Raw genomic sequence first — 20,956 nt, forward strand, 5'->3', positions numbered from 1 at the left:
CAGGAAACCTAGACCCAGTTTGTTACAAAATGTATCATAGGCTGATTTTGCACAAGGAGCTGTACCACTGTCATGCCTCCCTTTGCCCCGTTTCCATTGGTCAATTTCCCACTCGAAGCCACGCAACTGCATTTTGACCCCGCGGTAAAAAAACAGGATCACGAAACCGCAGGGAAAATCGGGCGAAGCCGCGGGTCAAAATGCGGCCGCGCGGCTTCGAGTGGAAAACTGACCAATGGAAATGGGGCAAAGGGAGGCGTGATGGCGGCACAACTTTTTGTGCAAAATCAGCCATATAGTTTGGCCCTCAGTACTTTCTTCAGCACCTGCAGGTCAGCCCACCAGTCGTTCTACCAGTGAGATGAGTTTTCCCCTTTCTGCTGCCATGATGCATGTGTTTGATAGCTTTGCCTCCTTTCCTTATCTGTACCTCCCCCCACCTCCAATGTCATCTTCCCCTTATTCATTATCCCCTTCCCCCTCTTCTGCTTTCAAGTTTCTCTGTTTCTCTTTTTTGTTCCCATTTCCCCCTTTTTTCCAGTGTCTCTGAATCTCCGTATTTCCTGTTTCTGCTTGCTGCTCTCCCCCCCACCTTTTTGCCTCCATCTCCTCTAGCGCCTTCCAGGTTTTCTTCCCAGCTTCCCAGCACTTCCATTGCTTGATCCATCCTGTTTTCTGCAGAATTAAAAATGTGTATGACTGAAAAAAGGCCTCTATGGAAATGACTGAAAACAGAACTGGTAGTTATTGCAAGTTAACTATTACAGAATTTAAAAAGTTTGTTGGGGGGGAGGGTGAATCTTTTAATGACAATTTGTAGAGACTGGGGAAGGAAACAATGGTTTTGGTCCAGTTGGCCGAAATAATCCAACTTTAAAGAATATCTCAATTGATGTATTAGAAAAACGCTACATATATTTTAGATATATTGTAAGGAATATGATAACTTTTATTTGATCTAGTTTTGTAGGTGGCTGGCACATGACACCCAGCACACACACACACCTGCTTCATGCAAACTGCATTTCTGATCAGCCTAAACTGAGCATAGCTAACGAGGCTTTTGTCCTGATTGTTGTTTTCATCATTGTTTTAAAATGTTGTTTTTAATTATTTAACTTACATGTTATTGTTTTCACGACTTTTGTGTGACCTTGTAACCTGCCTTGAGCCTGTTCGCAGGAAGGGTGGGATAAAAATGAATGAATGAATGTCTAGGGTTCCAATCACAAAACTACAAATCTTACAACTTTTAAAGTCAATCGCAATGTTTTTACATTCTTTTTCTACATCTACCATCTACAACCAATTTGACTGTGTGCCCCACCCACACATAACACCAAATTTTGTACTAGGACAATATTTAACTTGAGAGAATTTGTCCAAGAAATGTTAAACACTTTCAAGCCAGCATCTACAAACGCAGCAGAATGAAGTATGGGCAAAATTAATTCATCTTTTTTCTGGCAAAGCAATCTACCTCAAATCATTCTTACCCACTTTGTGTTGTTATTACTTTTGTCATTCTCTTATTATTCTAAAGGTATGGTTGACGTTTCTGCTTTCGTAGCTCATTAAGGTTATTATCCACTTAAGACAACCATTCATCTGTGAACTACCTCCAAGGTCCTCCCCTGATGTTCACTGGATCCTCCATAAATAGTGGCGCTCCATGCCGTAGCCCTCATCAGACCTTCCAGGTGACTGCTCCTTCACTGAATCAGCTGCCAGTTTGACTTGCTCGGCTCAAGATCTGAACCACCATGAGGGTCTTCTTGGTTCTTGCCATTGCTTTGCTGTTCCTGGTCTCTGCAGCCTCTGCAGGTAATATTGGGGGAGATGAATGCGGGGAGGTAGAAGTCAGTGGCCACAATCCTAAGTACATTCTCCCGAGTAGGCCTTCCCCTACAGTTGCATTCAGTGACTCCTTTTAATAACAGCGGCCTCTTTTGTCTAGCCATGGGAGCAGGAGGGGAGCGAAGGGTTCCCAGGTCCCCTCTGGCCCTGGCAGCGGGGGATGGGGGGGTAGGGTTGCCAGATCCGGATTGGGACACTCCTGGAGATTTGGGGGTGGAGCCTGGGGAGGGCAGGGACCTCAGTGGGGTACAACGTCATAGAGTCCACCCTCCAAAGCATCCGTTTCCTCCGGTGGAACTGAGCTCTATAATCTGGAGATCAGCTGTAATTCCAGGGGATCCCCAGGTCCCATCTGGAGGCTGGCATCCCTAGGGGAGGGATCTCTAACAAGACTTAAACATAAGCTTTTGTACCCTGCACCCAGGGTTCTGATGACAGGTTGTCTGAGACCCCAGGGGCAATCTCTGTCAGTAATTATAGTATCCAGCTAAGTCATCATGGAATGAGATTTTATTTCTTAGAGTTATCATGGGCATTTATTGGGTTGAGCTGGTAGCATTCCCCCCTCAGCAGTCCAGCTCCAGAATTCTGTGATGATTTCATGTGGCTTTTTTTTTTTTCTTGGTCTGTGGCATTCTGAACTTTTAGCTTATGCTCACTGGGAATGGAAGCTTTTGTACCCTGCACCCAGGGTTCTGATGACAGGTTGTCTGAGACCCCAGGGGCTATCTAGCCATCTTTGTCTATGGTTGCCTTCAGCAACTTCCTTTAGAAAGCTAGAATTTTCTTATGTGAGAAGAAACTTCTGGACCTCTGGGTGGGCGGACATACCCTGACAGAAACTTTAGAAAACCCCTTACGGAAGACAATGCTGATTAACATTTGAAACAATCAACACGCATGGCTAGTACTCATGCCAGACATCATTTCACAGCTGGGAATGTGCTAAACTTTATTGTCCAGACTTAGCATGGGGATTCTCCTGATCCTGCCATAGGGTGATGATTACTGTGGGAAGGTGACGACCTGTGGGGCCATAGGTACACAACAGTCTCAAAGTGCTTTAAAGGCCTTTCCTTCTTTCCTGTGGAAGCTGGTGAGGGGCAGCCTGCTAGGGAACTGTAATAGAGAATTCATCTTACGTCTTAAACAAGATTAACAATCTGAATAACAAAATACATTGGCTGACAGAATCATTGCTTTGGGGAGGATTTGTTGAAGTGTTCTACCCACTTAAATGTATTTCCTGAGGAAAACCTCTGTAAAGGCTTTCATAGATGAGCTTCAAAGCAAAGCAAATTTCACATATTTATTTCAGAATGCTTTAGAAAGCTAGGGAAGCCCAATACATGCCGAGAAAGAAAACTCGCTGATATCGTTGGACTATCCTTTCATGGAAAACCTGAATAACTCTGTGTGACAATTTTATAGACAAGGGGACAAGCATTACCTTAGAGAATCATTACAACTTTTTCATGTGTTGATTCTGTAAATAAGAGGGTGGATCTCAAGTTGATTTTAGGAGATCATATGCAGGTGTGTTGAGATATGTCTGATAATGCTCGTTAACAGCTCAAGCAAGATTTAAAAGTCTGTATGTAACACTTCAGGAGAAATGAAAAAGCCACAATTATTACTTTTGTCTTCAGCTACATTAGTGGGCTGTCAAAGATTTTTTAAATCCTGTACTTTTCCTGATGGGCTGGTGAACTTTCCACAGTGGCTGTGAGAAGTGCATAAGAACACGCATGTTTAGAATGCCTGTCAGGACACCAAGGCAGATTGCCCCCGACTGTGTTTGAGCTCAGGAGAAGGCCTGGATAGCCAGGCAGCCCTGATGAACATCTAAGTCCCACCGCTTGGCTGAGAACCAGCGTGACTTGGAGCGATGCACTCTGGCAGTGCTGGGTGTCCTCCAGGTCTCCTTTCTCTGCCGGAAGCCTACAGAAAAGTGCCCTTGGGAGGCTGAGATCGTGACGCTACAGATGCTGTTCTTTACTTGAGGACTACCTGCTCCTGAGCCTGAGGTGCAGCAGGAACCATTAACCCCTCTTCTTTTCAGCAGCCAGTAGAAGGCTCCTTCCCTGACTAGTCATCTTGCCAGCTTGGAATGTGCTCCTGCAGCCTGTATCTGTAGAGAGACCATCAGTAGCACTCTCTAGTGGCCACAATCGCACTGTTGAGGAATCTCACTGGTTAATCAATTAAAGGCCATGATGTAGCTATGTGTTTTTAAACACTATCTTCATTGCTTAATTCTGGATTTTCCCTCATGCAGCCTGCAAAGATGATTGTTCCTTCCCCAGCACGTGCACAACAGAGAAACACTGTCCAAAGGGCTACCTTCGACCAAGCTGTACCTGTGAATTGCAGAAAATAGGAAGGCCATATTGCTGTGTTCACTTCCATTCCAAAAAGCCATACCACTACCTCGGTGGCTCTCAGGACTGAGAGTTGAGCGAAGTTCAGCTAAGAAGAGGAGCTTCAGGGGCCACAGTCATCTCCCCAGCCCTGGGCAAAGCCGTCTTGCACGCTCCCTCTTGCTAAATAAAGAAGTGATCTTCTAAAAAGGTCCTGTTGGGATTTTCTATGTAAATGCAGAGTTAATAATGCAGCAGAATACTTGTCTGAACTTTAAAAAGAAACTTTACTGATGAGGGAGGGAGTTACCGGGAGATTAAAGAAACAAACAACACAGGAAGACATCTTGTCTAGCTGCACTAACCTACACCTTTACCCTGAGACTTCTTGTGTGAGGACAAAGTGGAGGAGAAGAACCAAAGAGCAATAAAACGGAAACCCAATGCTTACTCTTTAGTCCACCCCCTAAGTATTGATTACCCAGTTGGAAAATCCTAATGCTAACTAATTATGCATTTTGTTACCTTGCTTTGGCAGTAAATACGTACAGGTTCCTCCATGGGGTCCCTAACCTAAACTAGCTAGAACATCAGCATGCATAAACAAAAAGTTAATTCTTTCATGACTACAGAGAGAGAACTTGTAAGTCCCAACAGGTCTCCTATCCAAATACTTGCCAGGGCCGACCTGAGATCTGATGAGGCTGGGCTAGCCTGGGCTATCCAGGTCAGGGCATTTACTTTTTTAGAGAGAACAGAGAAGAGAGATTGGATTTATAACCCGCCCTTCATTACCCGAAGGGGCCTCAGAGCGGCTTACAATCTCCTTTCCCTTCCCTTCCCCACAACAGACACCCTGTGAGGTAGGTCGGACTGGTAAGAGGTGTCATTCCAGTCACAGAACACTCCAAGGACCATCAGTCCATTCTGGGGACTGCCATTCCAGTCCCAGAGAAATCTTTCTGGGCCCAGATACCATCATGCCACCCTGGGAGATGTCACTTCAGACCCAAGGCAGGTCTTTCTAAATCTGTTTCTCATTTTCAGTGAAACTTTTGTTTCCCGTAATGTATTTCAATGGAGCCCAAGCAAGTCAATTGACATTCCTGGCTCCCATTGTAGCCAATGGTCCTTTCTTGAGGCATCTCCCATCTCATCTATACATCTAATTCTCAACAGTCCCCTCTGCGTGCGGATACTAATTTCTGCAGATAGGGGGCACACTCTCTCCCAACAGGTTTTTCTACAGACTCGGGGGACTCCGAGTACATGGGCCTGCAGAAAAGTAAACAAAACAAAACTTGGGGAATTCCCCCCAGTACCTTTTGAAATGGTTGCCACAGGGATGTACTTCTGGCCCTGCTGCATCGACAGTGAGAAATAGACTGGCTGATAGTCACGGGGCGGGGGGAGGAAGCAAAAAGCAGAACTGGAGCTCGGATTGGGAAGGATTCCCCCTACAGTATGAATGGCTAAATAGCATGGGTTTGGACTAGGATTGCCCACTTCAGGTTGGGAAATTTCTGGAGATTCTGTGGTAAAGTCCGAGGAGTGCAGAGTTTGGGGAGGGGAGGGGCCTCAGCTGAATATAATGCCTCAGTCCACCCACTTCCTCCAGAGGGACAGATTTTTGTTGTCTGGAGTTCAGTTGTAATTTTGGGGGATCTCCAGGTCCCACCTGGAGGCTGGCAAACCTAGACCTAGCAGCACCCTCTGGGTGACTTGATGCCATCTGACTTGCATAACTCAAGTAGGCATGGCTGCTTGCTACTGTTCAACAGCAGCCACCCTATGAAAGCTGGTGTGGTGTTGCAGATAATAATTAGGGTCTCTGAGACCAGGTTTAGATCCTCATCTTGCTGTGGAAGCTCACTGGGTAATTTTGGACCAGTCACATACTTTCAGCCTAACCTACCTCATAAGATTGTTGTGCGGATAAAAAAGAGGAGAGAATAATGTCAACTGTTTTAGTCCCCACAGTGGAGAAAGACCATAGTTTTCCTCAGTAGAAGCTGCAGGGGGGAAAGAGATGGAAAGCTGAAGTCAGAGGGGCAGATAAAGGTAGGTTGGCTGTTGGGTGGGAAAGAGATAGGGATGTCAATTCCATGTTGAGAAATTCCTGGATATTTGAGGGGTGGAACCTTGGAATGGTGGGGATTGAGGTGGGCAGGGACTTCAGACAGATATAATGCCATAGACTCTACCCTCCAAAGTAGTAATTTCCTCCAGTGGAATTAGTGTTGCCAACCTCCAGGTGAGGGCTGGAGATTTCCTGGAATTACAACGAATCTCCAGGTGGCAGAGATCAGTTCCCCCGGAGAAAATGGCTGATTTGAAGGGTGGAGTTTATGGTATTATACCCTGCTGAGGTCACTTCGAAGCGCACACCTCATCCTCTCAAGACTCTACCCCCAAATCTCCAGGAATTTCTAAACATGGAGCTGGCAATCCTAAAAGGAATGGATCTATGTATTTGGGCAATCCATTGTGATTCCTGAAGAGCAGCTACTGCCACTGCTTCTGTGAGTGGGGGGAAAGTAGGTGTGAAACTGGGAGAGTGATGGGGCAGAAAGAGTGATGGGGGTAGGGGCAGAAAGGATGTGACAGGCATGGAGAGGACAGAGTAAGAAATGGGGTGGCAGGAAGGAGAAAGTGTGTGAGAGAAGTAGGGGGAGAGGGGAAGAAGCAGTGGTGAGGGCAATGGGATAGCCACTCCCACAAGTTTCTTGCAGGTCCCCACTTCTTTTAGTATATTGTGCCCAAGCTCTCTATCCAGTTGTAGAAGAACAAAAGGGCTCCGCCTGGAGGGAGGGAAAGGGAACTGCACAGCAGTTCATTATAGTTTGTCTCCAAAGGTGGTTGGCTGGAAGTGCTCTGTGCTCCTCTGTTCCATGGATTGGAGTGGAAGTGAGAAATGCCATTGCTCAAGAAATCAGTAGAGAATCAAGGAAGGACATAAGTACATTCTGCCTGCTAGCACTGCAGCATCTGAAGTCAAAAACAACATAGATTTCTTTGGGGAGGGTAATTTCATTTCATTAAGAATGCCAGATTCCTAATACCATTCTGGAACATCATGGCGATGACTCGAAACAGCGATTTCTGTGTATATCTTCAGCTTGGATATTTTGGTATGCCCACACCCCTACTTAGTTGACAAGACAGAGGTGAATTCCACAATTTAATTATTCATTGAGTAAAGAAGTATTTCATTTTGCCTGTCCTGTACCTATTGCCTGTCATCTTCACTGGGTGCCTTGAAAGTCTGGCTAGCCCTGGGCAGTTTACTCCATTAATGACTAGCCTCACTGAATTGTGGTATGAATAAATGGAATCATTATATTGTAATTGTAATGGTTCTGTAGAACTACAGCATTAAAAAAACAACACGGACAAATGGCATATGCCGCAATTTAAGATAAGCCCCAAAGAAGAATGAAATGCAACAGTAATTTTCAAGGCAGACCACTTCTTTATTTAACAAGCAAAGTCAAATAAAATGGCTTTTTCTAGCATTGGAGAGATGACTCTTGCACATTAAGTGCCTCTGCTTCACTTCTTAGCCTTTTTTGTGTGGAACATACCGTGGATATTTATATGTGGAGCAGGAGGTGGTGGTGATGGTAAAAGAAGCGGCACACAGCAAACTCATCCAGGACAGGCACAAGTGTATCTATGACTCCAACCCAATTCCAATTAAGGCAATCGCCACCAGAATGTTCTCTATATTCTTAAAACCCTGAAAAAGAGAATGTCTAGTTTTAGACAATAATGACATAATGTGAAGGTTTGAAAACAAAATTCTTTACTTTCATAGATTAAGCACTGTGATTCCTCAACAGCATGCCCCAGTCATCAGACTGTGAATCTGAGGCAGAGAGGCACTGTAAACTTTGGGAGTCAGCAAGAGGTTATCCCATGATTCCTACACACTCTGTAAGCTAGGACAAGATCTATTTTGATGGTGGGCTTTCTGCTACCTGCCCTGAGGAAAAGGACATGACTGCTATCTCTAACCCTGAGGCTGGGGATCAGGTTCCCCAAGCAAGGCTCATAGCGCCTATCTGTATCACCTCCTGAACAATGCAGAGAGTATACATAGCTGTCATACTTTATATTCTTGCAACCTCTGTGAAAACATATAAGATGTGTTTTCTGACTAAGCCTGCTTGGATATGTTGATAGTACCTAGCTGAGCTGAAGTTCTTGACATGATAACATCTTTCACTTGAGAGCTCTCCCATGTCCTGTAGAACTCCATTTTACGTCACTATCTGAATTCAGCTCTCTTGAATTCAGCCTCCATTGCCTGCTGGGTATTGCTCAATTGCTCCAGCAGAATTGCATTCAAGTTACCCTCAATGCACCAGAAACATTCATCTCAACTAGGAGAGGACATCTACTAAAGTTTTAATTAGAGATTAGTGTACATTCCCTCCCTCACCCGGCCCGGTTGACCAGTGGGCTAATGAAAGAATGGCTTGAAACTTACAGAAAGTAAAATGAGGTGCGGAGGGTGTGTGTGTCAAAGAAAACGTTTTTGAAAAATGAGCAACTTTATCTACATTCACCTTTCCCTCCACCACTAAATTGTTCAGGGCACTGAGAACCTAGGGAGGACTCTAAGGTGCTCCAGAGGGATCTGTGGAGGCTGGGCAAGTGGACATCAATGTGGAAAATGAGGTTCAACATGGGCAAGTGCAACGTATTGCACATAGGAGCCAAAAATCCTACCTGTAAATATACATTGACTAGGAACAGGGCCCATTGTGGAAATAAATACAATGAGCATTAGAAAGAGGCCCTGGGAGAGGGCCAAGGCCGTAGGCACTCAGCATCAATTTGCCATGGCAACCTCAGCAGGGTATAAGGACACAGAGTCCACCATTTTCTCCAGGGGAATGGATCAATGCCATGTGGACAGCAGTTGTAATTCTGAGTGATCTCCAGCCCCCACCTGAAGATTGGCAACAGTGGTTCCCCATGAGGGAATGGCTGGTTTGGAGGGCAGCGTCTATGGCATTGTACCTGTTTGAGACCCCACTCCTCCTCAAACCTCACTCTCTCCAGGCTCCATCTCTCAAATCTCCAGGAATTTCCCAGCTGGAGTTGGCAACCCTATCTCCTTCCCAGCCAAGCATCAACCTACCTTCATTTCTCCCTCACTGTTCAGCTTTCCATCTCCCCCCACCTGCAGCCTCTACCTGGAGTTGGCAACCCTATCTCCTTCCCAGCCAAGTATCAATGTACCTTCTCACTGTTCAGCTTTCCATCTCCCCCCCCCAACTGCAGCCTCTACTGTGCTCTGAAGCCTTGGCTGTCATGGGGGGAGGGGCCTGTCAGCAGGGTAGAAGGACACAATGAGTTTTCTCCCAAGGCCAAAACAGGTGTGGAAAGGGCCTTTTACTGACAGAAACCAAGCTTGATTGACCAGCAGCAGGCACTGAGGGGAAAGTAGGCTTCCCAGCTCTGAGTAGGGAAATACCGGGAGATTTGGGGGGTGGGTCCTGTGGAGGGCAGCATTTGGGGGGGGGCAGAAGGACTCAACAGGAATTTCCAAACCTGGAGCTGGCAACCATACTCAGGACTGGGCCCAATGAGTTCCTCACAGAGGTGTAGAAAGGGTTTTGTTCCTTTGTCTATTTACTGGCAGAACCAAGCTTGGTTGCCTACCAACAGCCACTGAGAGAGAAGTTAGAATGCTTTGGCCGGTGGCCTCTATGTCATCACTGAGGGAAACCTTTGTCACAGACAGGAGCTAAGCAAGAGAACTGTGTTCATCGGGAGACAGAGTGCTTCTGACACAGAGCACAGTGGCTGAAAGGGGAGTGGGCGGGGAAGAGGAGCACACCCAGCCAATGGCACACCAGTAGTCTTGACTGGCAGCCGACGGGCCAATGGCTGAGAAAACACATGCAATCTCACCACCCCATAGGACAGAAGCCACCACCATTTGGCAATTATATTTAAGAGAGATGGGGTCCAAACTGGTGATAACTGACTAGGAGAGAGATCTTGGAGTTGTGGTAGATAATCCTGAAAATGTCGACTCTGTGACTGCAATAAAAAAGGCAAATGCTATGCTCGGGATTATTAGGAAGGGCAGGGCTTTTTTTGTAGAAAAAGCCCAGCAGGAACTCATTAGCATAATAGGCCACACCCTGACACCACAACGTATTAGCATATTAGGCTGCAGCCCCGTGTTGCCAGAAGTGTGGTCATCCAGCCACGCCCACCTTTTGCTTCTTATTCTGTTTACCTTGTTTGTTGTAAAAACCCAGGGCCTTTTTTTTGTAGCAGGGACTCCTTTGCATGTTAGGCCACACATGCCTACTGTAGCCAATCCTAATGAGTTTCTGCTGTTGGGTGTGGCCTATTATGCTAATGAGTTCCTGCTGGGTGTGGCCAACTCTGGAGCCAGCCGGAACTCCGTTCCTGTGCGTTCCTGCCCAAAAATAGCCCTGAGGAAGGGTATTGAAAACAAATCAGCCAGTATCATAATGCCCCTGTATAAATCTATGGTCTGGTCTCATTTGGAATACTGTGCCCAGTTCTGGTCACTGCACCTCAATTATAGTGGGGAAAGTGCAGAAAAGGATAACTGAAATGATTAAGGGGATGGAACACCTTCCTTATGAAGAAAGGTTAAAAAGGTTGGGGCTCCTTAGCTTAGAGTAATGATGACTGAGGGGTGACATGATAGAGGTTTACAAAATTATGCATGGGATAGAGAAGGTAGAGAAAGAAGTACTTTTCTCCCTTTCTTGCAATACAAGAATTTGTGAGCACTCAATGAAATTAATGAACAGTATGCTTAGAAAAGATAAAAGGAAGTACTTCTTCACCCAAAGAGTAATTAACACATGGAATTCACTGCTGCAAGAAGTGGTGGCAGCTACAAGCATAGACAGCTTCAAGAGGGGAAACATATGGAGCAGAGGTCCACCAATGCCCATTAGCCACATTATATAGATGGAAGACTATGTCTGGGGCAGTGATGCTCTGTATTCTTGGGGCTTGAGGAGGCAGCAGTCGGAGGGCTTCTGGAGTTCTGGTGGACCTCCTGATGGCACCTGGTTTTTGGCCACTGTGTGATACAGACTGTTGGACTGGATGAGCCATTGACCTGATCCAGCATGGCTTCTCATGTTGTTACGTATTGAGAGGCTAGTTGAAGGATCCTTCAAAGTATTTATTATTGCATACTGATATTTAACATGGTTAAAAATAATATCAATTACAAATATCTAAATAATGTTAAAAAAGTTTCTCCAAGTCTACTATCCAAAATTTTTTAGGAAGTGTTTAAAACTGGAATTTTCCTTTGCAGTGCAATGACAACTAGTCCACAGATTAGTTTTGCCCTTCAAAGCTCCCAAACAAGCTGTTGGCTATGTGCCACTGCTATGGCCCTATATTGCCTGGTACATATGAGGTCATCCACCTAATTTTTCTTTTCTCATTTCCAGCATGGTTAGAACTCTTTTCTAATGGGATAAAATAGGGGAGGCCTGCTTTAAAGTTTGAAATCGCAAATGAGTTGATGTTTTCGGAGACTAGAGCTCTCCATCCCTACCACTCATTTCTTTTTCAGATTGATAATCTGCTGTTTTGCTGAGGAGATCAGAGTAGCTTTCATGATTCTCTTCCCTCCCACAAAATCAGTGCACATACGAGTACATTTCCTTAATAATTACCTCCAGTCAGAGGCCACAACAGTTAGCAGAACAGCAAAGCCAATGACAAGAGCCCTCATGGTGAAAGGATGCCTCAGATCACAAAAAGACCCAACAGCAGCTGATCCAGTGGAGAATTCACCCAGAAGATCTGATGAGCCATGTGGTCTGAAGCCCTGGTATTTATGGAGGATGTGATGGGCAGATGAGGTATGAGGTAGGTCATGAATGTACATCACGGAACACTATTGTGTTGTGCTAGCCCCAACACTATCTATGCTTGGAGGGAGAAAAATTAACTCCCATCTTCCATCAGCTTCCACATTGAATCTGTTTGGCGTTAGGAGGCTAAACTCTCCACCCTCCTGATCTTGCTGCGTACATTGAATGAGATGAACTAGATAACCTGTACCTTAGATGCTCATGCAAGCAAAAGCATAATGTATGCCTCAAACGAAAATGATAAGAGGGCTCAGAAGAAAATCATGAACCCAGAAAGAACTGAACTAAATTTGCTTATGGGACAAAAGAGGGCATTGTGTGAAGAGGAGAAAGGAAAGAAATTCAAATCAGATCATGGTGCATTAATGACAGGAACAATGAGGTCAGTTCCCACAATAATGTGCTTTAATGTTGTGCAGTATAGAATAAAATGTGGCATAAATCCCAACTTGGGAAGAAACTGAATGTAAAAAAACTAAATAGACACTAAACAGGACAAAAGTTTGCTTTCAGAAACAGGATTTTAGGAAAGCTTACAGGGACAGCCCTAGAAACCAGAGTGACACAACTGTTTCCCTGAAGATAGGTGGGGTAGGTGTGTTGGTCTGAATTAACAGAACAAACGTTGAGTCTAGTGGCACCTTTAAAACTGACAAAGTTTATTCTGTTGGTCTTAAAGGTGCCACTGGACTCAAAACTTGTCCTACAACTGTTCCCCTGTCCTCCTGCCGTCCCTCTGCACCTTTGATGAAGCATAAGATCCTAAGTAGCTCTGCAACTAATTATAACATTTCAGTCGCAAGATACATACAAAGGCCTTCAGTGATGCCTCAGATCACATGACAGGTTGTGTGGCATGGGGTTCTTCTATCACGTTGGCCTCAGATTGTGCAAATGAAGAAAATACAGGTGGGAACTTGGATTAGGAGAACACCGAGGAAATGGCCATTTGTACATAGCCTTTTCAGTATGCAATTATTGCTAGAAAATACGGCCAACGGTTTTTATTTGTTTGTTTATTAGTTAATTTCATATCCTGACCTTCCCAAATTGGGCTCAGGGCGGGTAACAACAAAGTGCAAAGAATAATGAAAGAATAATTAAAACCAGGTAATATAATTAATTCTTAAAACAGATAAAACCATTAAACAATTAAAAGAAGGTGAGTTACATATGACAGTTCAGAGCCCCATAAACTGGACTGATGGCAACTGGAGTCGCACCAGGCTCATATAATACCAGGACTCTGCATAGGGCAAATAGGGCAACTTCTATGCAGGGAGGTCAGCTAATTGGGTGTCCACCTCCTCAACTGAAAGCCCAGCGGAACAGCTCCATTTTACAGACCCAGCAGAACTGTGGCTGTGTGGGGGCAGCTTAGGATCAGGTATCCAACTCCCGACTCTGGACAAAGTTCCATTAACACCAGTATAAACGGTGAAGAGTCTGGCCATGACCCTGGATGCCTCCCTTTCAATGGAGGCCCAGGTCACAAATGTTGCCATGCTGGCATTTTCCCATTTACACCAAGTCAGGCAACTGGCCCATTTCCTGTCTCACCCTGACCTAGCCACAGTGATCCACACATAGTCACCTCCAGGCTAGATTACTATAACTCACTGTCTGCAAGGCTACCCTTGAGTCTGACCAGAAAACTTCAACTGGTCCAGAACGCAGTGGTGCAGGTCCTTACAGGTACCCCTTTTAGAGCACATATCCAACTGATGCTCCACCAGATGCACTGGCTCCAGATTGAGTACTGGATCAAGTTCAAGGCACTGGTTTTAACCTTTAAAGCCCTATGCGGTCTGGGACCAACATACCTTTGGGACCACCTCTCCTGGCATACCCCTTCTGTACTACCAAGCGTATGAATGAGGTCAGGGGATCTCCTTATGTTGTATCCTTATATGTTTGCAATTGTGTTGCTGGTATTAATGATGGGCCATAGGTATAGCCATATTCATTCCAATTATTCTGGTAACGGAGATTTCAAAAGTCTGAATGTGTGTCATTCCATCAAGGTAAGGATGTACAAGTGTACTAAAGATCTTGTATACATATGTTTGAATGTGTGTCTATACTATGTTGTATAGTGACCACTGAGGAAGGCCCTTTGAGGCTGAAATGTGTTTGGTCTTCAGTTAGAAATTGTTGACCCATCATGTGTATTAATATTTGATATGCTTTTATTAGTCTGATACTTGAAAATCTTTTTTTAACCCGAATATATTTTAATATGTGTACACCCTAATAAATTTTGTACTTTTATAATATATATGGTCAGCTTAACCCTTCTGGTTTGCAGTGTTATCTTGGGTTGAGTTTTTCCCTTCCCCCCTTTTTTGTCGGACTATTTTTGTTCACCTGTGGAGACAGTAAGAAAGGGGGGGGTGAGCCATCAAGCAACTAGTAACTTCATTGCAGCAGCTGAAAGAAGAAGGGGAGTCTGGAGAGCAGATGAGAGCTGTTCAGCATGCCATGGAAAAACCAGAGGAGGATAGAAAGAGCCGTGTGCATGCACGGGCTCTGTCTTGGCGCTGCTCCTTCAGAAGCCCGGCCTCTTGCCCAGCCCCCTACATTGCTTCACTGCCCTCTACCTGCTGTGGAAGATGTACTGCACCAATCTCCTTTCCACCAACCTCTTCACTGCCATCTGCCATCTTCGTATATCTCCTCAACCCAGTGACCCCCCAAGCATGCCTCCTCAAACTCTGGCTCTGGCCCAGCTGGTAAGGAGGAGGAGGTTGGGGTTCATAGTGGAGGCAGCTGCACCCTTTGTGTGATGTGTGTTGGTCTCTCAAAAACATCTGGTTGGGCACTGTAGAAAAGGGAATGCTGGAACAGATGGTTACCAAGGTCATAGCTTGTGTAGGGCACCAAAAACTAGCCAGTTAGCAGTCCACAATCTGCAAATATCTGCTTTGCTTTAGATTTTTATCTTGCCCGGCTCCTCCCATAGTGCCTTTGTTTGCCCTGTACATAAACGTTCAGTTCTTTCTAGATCTATATGACTTCCTTGAGGGTTCTGACTGGATTCCTCTTATTGTGCTTTTCTGAGGTACAAATTATGATTTTGTTGCATAAGCTGTTAAGGAATCAGTTATCCAATTCATCTCTTGCCACTCGAGACGAGGAGGATGACAAGTTCCAGTTGATGGTACTAGATTCTATTACTCTGGTGAGAGCCAAAGCAGGCTCCAAAATATATCTCTAAAATGTCTGCAGAGGAAACAAAGTAGCAAGTGAGTTTCAGTCTACCTGGTTCTTTCCGTTATTTAAAGATTTAGGGTCGCCTCTCATCCTCAAGGGAAATGAGAGGCTATTGGTGAACCATTTTTATTCTCTGTTTGGCATGCAGAAGGTTACAGGTTCAATCCCCAGCATCTTCAGTTAAAGGTTCTGGCACTAGGCGATGTGAAAGACCTCTGCCGGAGACCCTGGAGAACAGTTGCCTGTCTGAGCAGACAATACTGACTTTGATGGGCCAAAGGTCTGATTCAGTATAAGGCAGCTTCATGTGTGTGTTCAGAATAGTCACTAATCACTTATACTATGATCCAAATAATTAAAAAAGAGAGAAAACCACAAAATCTTATAGCAAATAAAAAGCACACTCCTCACAAAGTAAATCATAACGTTTATTTACTTCCTTTTGCAAACCTTCTGAAAGGTTGCCGCCAGGGGTCATGTTGTAGAAAAAGAGCTAGGGAAACTCATTAGCATAACTCATTAGCATATGCCACACCCCCTTACATCACCAGAAGTGTGTCATAAGGCCACACCCCCTGACATCACCGGAAGTGTGTCATAAGCCGCTGGGCCCACTGGGGAGGGCGGGGTATAAATACGAAAATAAATAAATAAATAAATAAGGCCACACACCCCGCCCCCAACGGTCCCGGCCGCCACCGCCGGCCTTGCAGCTCCACTGCCGAGCCCCATGAGGGGCCCGGCGGTGGACCTGCAAGGCCGGCAGGAGTGCAAGTAAGCCCCGCGAAGGCCCTCCCTGGCCCCAGGCAGGCAGGGGTGGGGAGAGGCAGGGAGGAAGCAACTTACCCTCCCTCTTCTCCTGCCTCCTCCTGGCTGAATGAGGGCCGGAAGCGGGGCGGCCGGAAGCAGGGGGCGGGGCTTCGTCATGTGCCCCGCCCCCCATACCTCACCCGGGGGAACTGCGTTCCCCCGCGTTCCCCCCCGAAATGACCTCTGGTTGCCGCTGAACGTCCTCCAGTGGTCATTTCCATGGGACTGATGACACAGCATTAAAACCACAGACCATCAGTATGGAAGTGTATATCTGGCAGACAGAGGGCACTTTTTGTGCAGTTTCCAGATTACAAAGGGCTTTGAAGTAAGAACCAGCTCCCTAAATTGGGCTCAAAAGCAAATAGCAAGCCAGTGAAGTTGCTTTGGAACAGCCTTCATTTGCCCGTGACAGTCAATACATACAAATAACAGGGAAGGGAGATCACCCTTCTGTTAAGCAATTGTAAGCAATTGTAAGCAGCACTCTCTAGCTGCTGACGAAACTGCACACTTCTTTCAAGTGCTTGGTTGAATTGTTTCTGGACATTCTTATGCTTCCTCCCAAGGCTGACTTACAAAAACTTTTTTTCTGCTTGGAAGAGTGGCAGCTGCATGGCCTGACCCTGTAGCATGGCAGCTTTGCCCAGCTGACCTGGATTCAGTGACTTCTGAGCATGTACCAATTCCACCCACTGTGGGAGCATAAATGCAGCACCCATACTAGAAATGTAATTAATGTAATCCAGGAAAACTGGCAATTCTTATTCATTTACCAACAGGGCTATCCAGTCAGTTGTTGTGCGTCCTGATTGCCTTCAGGGACACTTACATATAAAGATTATTATGGTAAAGCAATGTGAATGTTACAGATGCATGGAGCAGCTTGGGCAGGTTGCTGAATCTACACATGTGAACATTTTATGAACTAGATGTAGATGTCACTTGCAGGAACAGCAGGAACACAGCACATTTCCTAACTGCTTCTCTGTGTTGAATTCTACTATCTTTATAAATGTAGAGTTTGGAGCTGAGTTTTTTTTTCCTGTTTCCCCAGAAGATCAGACCAGAACCAAGGGATTGAAATTAAATCAAAAGAGTTTCTGGCTAAACATTAGGAAGAACTTCCTGACTGTTAGAGCGGTCCCTCTGTGGAACAGGCTTCCTGGGGGAGGTGGTGGGTTCTCCTTCTTTGGAGGTTTTCAAACAGAGACCACCTGGGTCACAAAGGCAGCTGCAAAGTGAATGGGTGGGATTATTACGGTATGTAGACATTCTAACAGTGCTGTAGAAATGACACCTGAAAACCAACAATATAGGCAAGCGGTGAGTGCTGTGACCTAAGATAAACTTCAAGGAAGAATGAAATGAAGCAGTCATTTGCGAGGCCAAACATTTATTTATTTATTAGAAGCAGTCAAACAAATTGCCTTTTCCTCTCACTGGAGAGACAACCTCTGCCCCTAAGGCTCCTCTGCTTCATTTTTCACCCTTTTTTGTGGTGAGCGTATTGTGGATAATGAGGACGTGGAGCTTTATGATGAGGAGCAGGATGGACATAATAATGAGAGGCGGGTGGTGGTGCGTCACAGCAAACTGTCCCAGAAGGACAGGCACAGGTGCGGCGGCCAGTCAAAGCCTTTCCACAGGTTTTACCACAGGAGTAACAGGATTCGCCACATTTGCTATGCGCTGAAAAAGGAAAAAAAAAAGGCTATGGTTAGATGGTGGTGGTGGGGATGATCATGATAATGGTTTTGGTAGTGATTCTCTTTCTACAAAATTTCTCTTCAAGCATAATTTCAAAAGCAAAATATGAAAGAATCCAAACTCTGAAATATAGGAATACTCTGTTAGAGCTGCTTAGTTACTCCTGGAAAGAAGTTTCTGGGAAAGAGGAAATGACTGTTAAGCCCATAGAAGTCTGTGGGGTAGGTGTGTCTTTCCCGGTCCCCCAAACTGCCATTTCTACAACTGAATGTGTGTGTTGGCTTTGTGCCAGTGTCATGGCCACCTAGTGGGTAATACCTTGGGAGCTGATGGAGACATACATCACCCTTTTCCTTTCTTCATATCCAATAAGGTTAAGAATGTTTTTAAAATGTTATTGAAGCGGAAGAGGGCCCACACTAATTGTGTGACATGTAAGCTCTGTTAGACATGAACACAAATTTAAAGAGCACAGAGTCATTCCCAAGACAGGTGTTTTGCCCTCAACATTTATATCCTTCATTCCAAACCTTTTCTTCATGGTATCCTTTGGGGCATGTTTGCTTGAATGAAAGCACAAGGCTGCAATCCCCCCCCCCCAAGAGACCTCAGGGCCCAGAGGGCGTTTTTACCCTCATTTCCATTGCCCCAACCCACCTCTCTCTATCTCCATTATAGCACACCTTTGTTCTTTGCAGCTTCATTTTCCTTATTCCTTATATTATTTACACAGCAAACTGCTCCATTCCACTAGCAGAACACAAACAGTCAAAGGAGACCCTGCACAAGGTTATAACAGGATAGCCATGACATCCCACAGTGCAGCAACTCAAATACCCCACCCTGACTGACAGTATGTTCCTACAGTAATTGCCCTACTATGTCAGGTTCAGGAAGGCTGTCCCCATTCACCGTTTTGAGACTCCCTAGATTACAGAGAAAAGGTGGCTTCTAGGAAGCTTGGTTTCTCCTCCCCACACAAAGATCAGTTTCAGTATATTTCCCTCATCATTACCTGCAGAGGCCAGAGTGACCAGCAAGAGCACAGCAAAGGAAAGGAAAAGGGCCCTCATGGTGAAAGCCCAGCTCAGATCTCAACAAGTCAAGATGGTAGCAGATGTCATGAAGGAGAAGGTCCCTCAGAAGGTCTGATGATTGGTGTGGTCTGAAGCCCTGGTATTTATGAAGAGTTCATTCAATAAAGGAGGAGGAGCTTACGGGGTGGACTATTGTATTGAATGGACAATTGTATTGAAAGCAACACGTCCGAGTTCTGCGTCATCACACCAATACATGCTATTTGGTGCAGAGAGTAAAAACAGTTCAACCTCCCCATACTTTCCTTGCAGAATCTGTTTCCTGTCAGAAGGCTCCACCCTTCTGATCAGCATTGAGAGTAGACAGTTCGGCAAGTGGCCCTTCCATAGCTTACGAAAGCACAAACATAACAGCCTTTCTCAAAAGGTAATGATAAGACAGATCCAATTGGCTCTTTGAAGAAAATCATGGACCCAGAAAGAACTGAACAAACTGTGCTTGGGGAACAAATGAGGGTGATGTGAGGGGAGGGGTGCAGAGGGGAATGATGGGAGAGGAAGTTAATAGGTGGTTTTGTCAGACTGATAGTTTCAGACATTTGATCAACCCCTAAAGTGCTCTGCCTTTATGTCCTGCAGCCATCAGAACAGCACTTGGAATTAAATGTTGCACAGGTTCCCACTTGGGCATTACTTGGGTATGGAAGGATTAAGAAGATATTTTCAATTTCCAGCTTTTGAAAGAAATTATACTTCATGGACACTTCCTTAGAATCTAGAACTTTATTTATCATAGCTGGTAGCTTCTAATAGATCTCCCCAGTTCTGTATATTCTCTTTTTAATGCCAGTGGCAGTGAATTTCATTTAAAAATTCTGCATTGTGTGAAAAAAATGTTTTTTAGGCCTGTACGGAATCCACTGCTGATCAGCTGAAATGGGTAACTACAGATCTCCGGTGTACCAGTGGTGGTGGTGGTGGGGCTATCTCAATCCAGTCCTTTTACACCTGGTATATTTTTACAAACTTCTCCCATGTTCCCCATTCATCATTTTTTATTACATCAACAGTACCTCGGACATTTTAGCTGATCTTTATAGGAAATGTTCCCTGGCCCCAGGATAATGTCCATGGCACCTTTATGCACTTTCCCTGACTCCCCAGTATCCATCCTGGGATTTTCCAGTAGTGGTCACAGCAGAATATCACCTCTTGCCTCTGCAGCCAGAGATCTGGATGAGCTTTGAAAGTCTGGGTTATCATCTTTGAGCAAATGGCAACTATCTAAATTAGACTATATTTAATAGTGTCTGACTCTATAATTTCTTACAATGAGATTATTAGAAAAAGTAATGGTCATATATCATAATGGCTTGAATTTCTACAGTTCTACAGTTGAATTTCTACAGTTGAAGAGTTGTGTGGTTTTTTTTTTTAAAAAAAGCTTAATTCACAGGGATCAATATAATGGAAAAATGAATAAGTTTGAAAAATTATGTCTCATTGCCTCAATGTCAAAGACTGCAATCATATGCACAATTAGACCCTAAGGTAAAGGTAAAGGTTTCCCTTGCTCGAAAGCCAGTCGAGTCCGACTCTAGGGTTGCTGTGCTCAACTCCGTTTCAAAGCCGAAGAGCCAGCGCTGTCCGAAGACGTTTCCGTGGTCGTGGCCGGCATGACTAAACACCGAGGTGCACGGAATGCTGTTACCTTCCCACTGAAGTGGTACCTATTTATCTACTTGCAATTTATTGCTTGCGAACTGCTAGGTTGGCAGGAGCTGGAACTAGAGACGGGAGCTCACTCCGTCTTGCGGCACCCTGGGTCTCGAACTGCTTACAACAACATCTGGGAAGCGTCCCGCAGCCATCGACAACCCGTTCTGCTCCCCTGCAGAAGCGGAGTTAAAAGACACCAGGGGAAATCCAGTAGTAAACAAGTTGCGAAAGGCCACGGACAGACTTTCTCCTGTCTGATCAGTCCAGTGCAGTCTCATGCCGTTGGGATGGTCTGATCAGGCCATCCTGACTCCATGCTATTGTTCCCCCCCCCCCCCCGGGTATGCGCAGC

Source organism: Gekko japonicus, unplaced genomic scaffold (assembly GCF_001447785.1).
Source record: "Gekko japonicus isolate JY-2015 unplaced genomic scaffold, Gekko_japonicus_V1.1 scaffold7, whole genome shotgun sequence".
Taxonomy (NCBI): Eukaryota; Metazoa; Chordata; class Lepidosauria; order Squamata; family Gekkonidae; genus Gekko; species Gekko japonicus.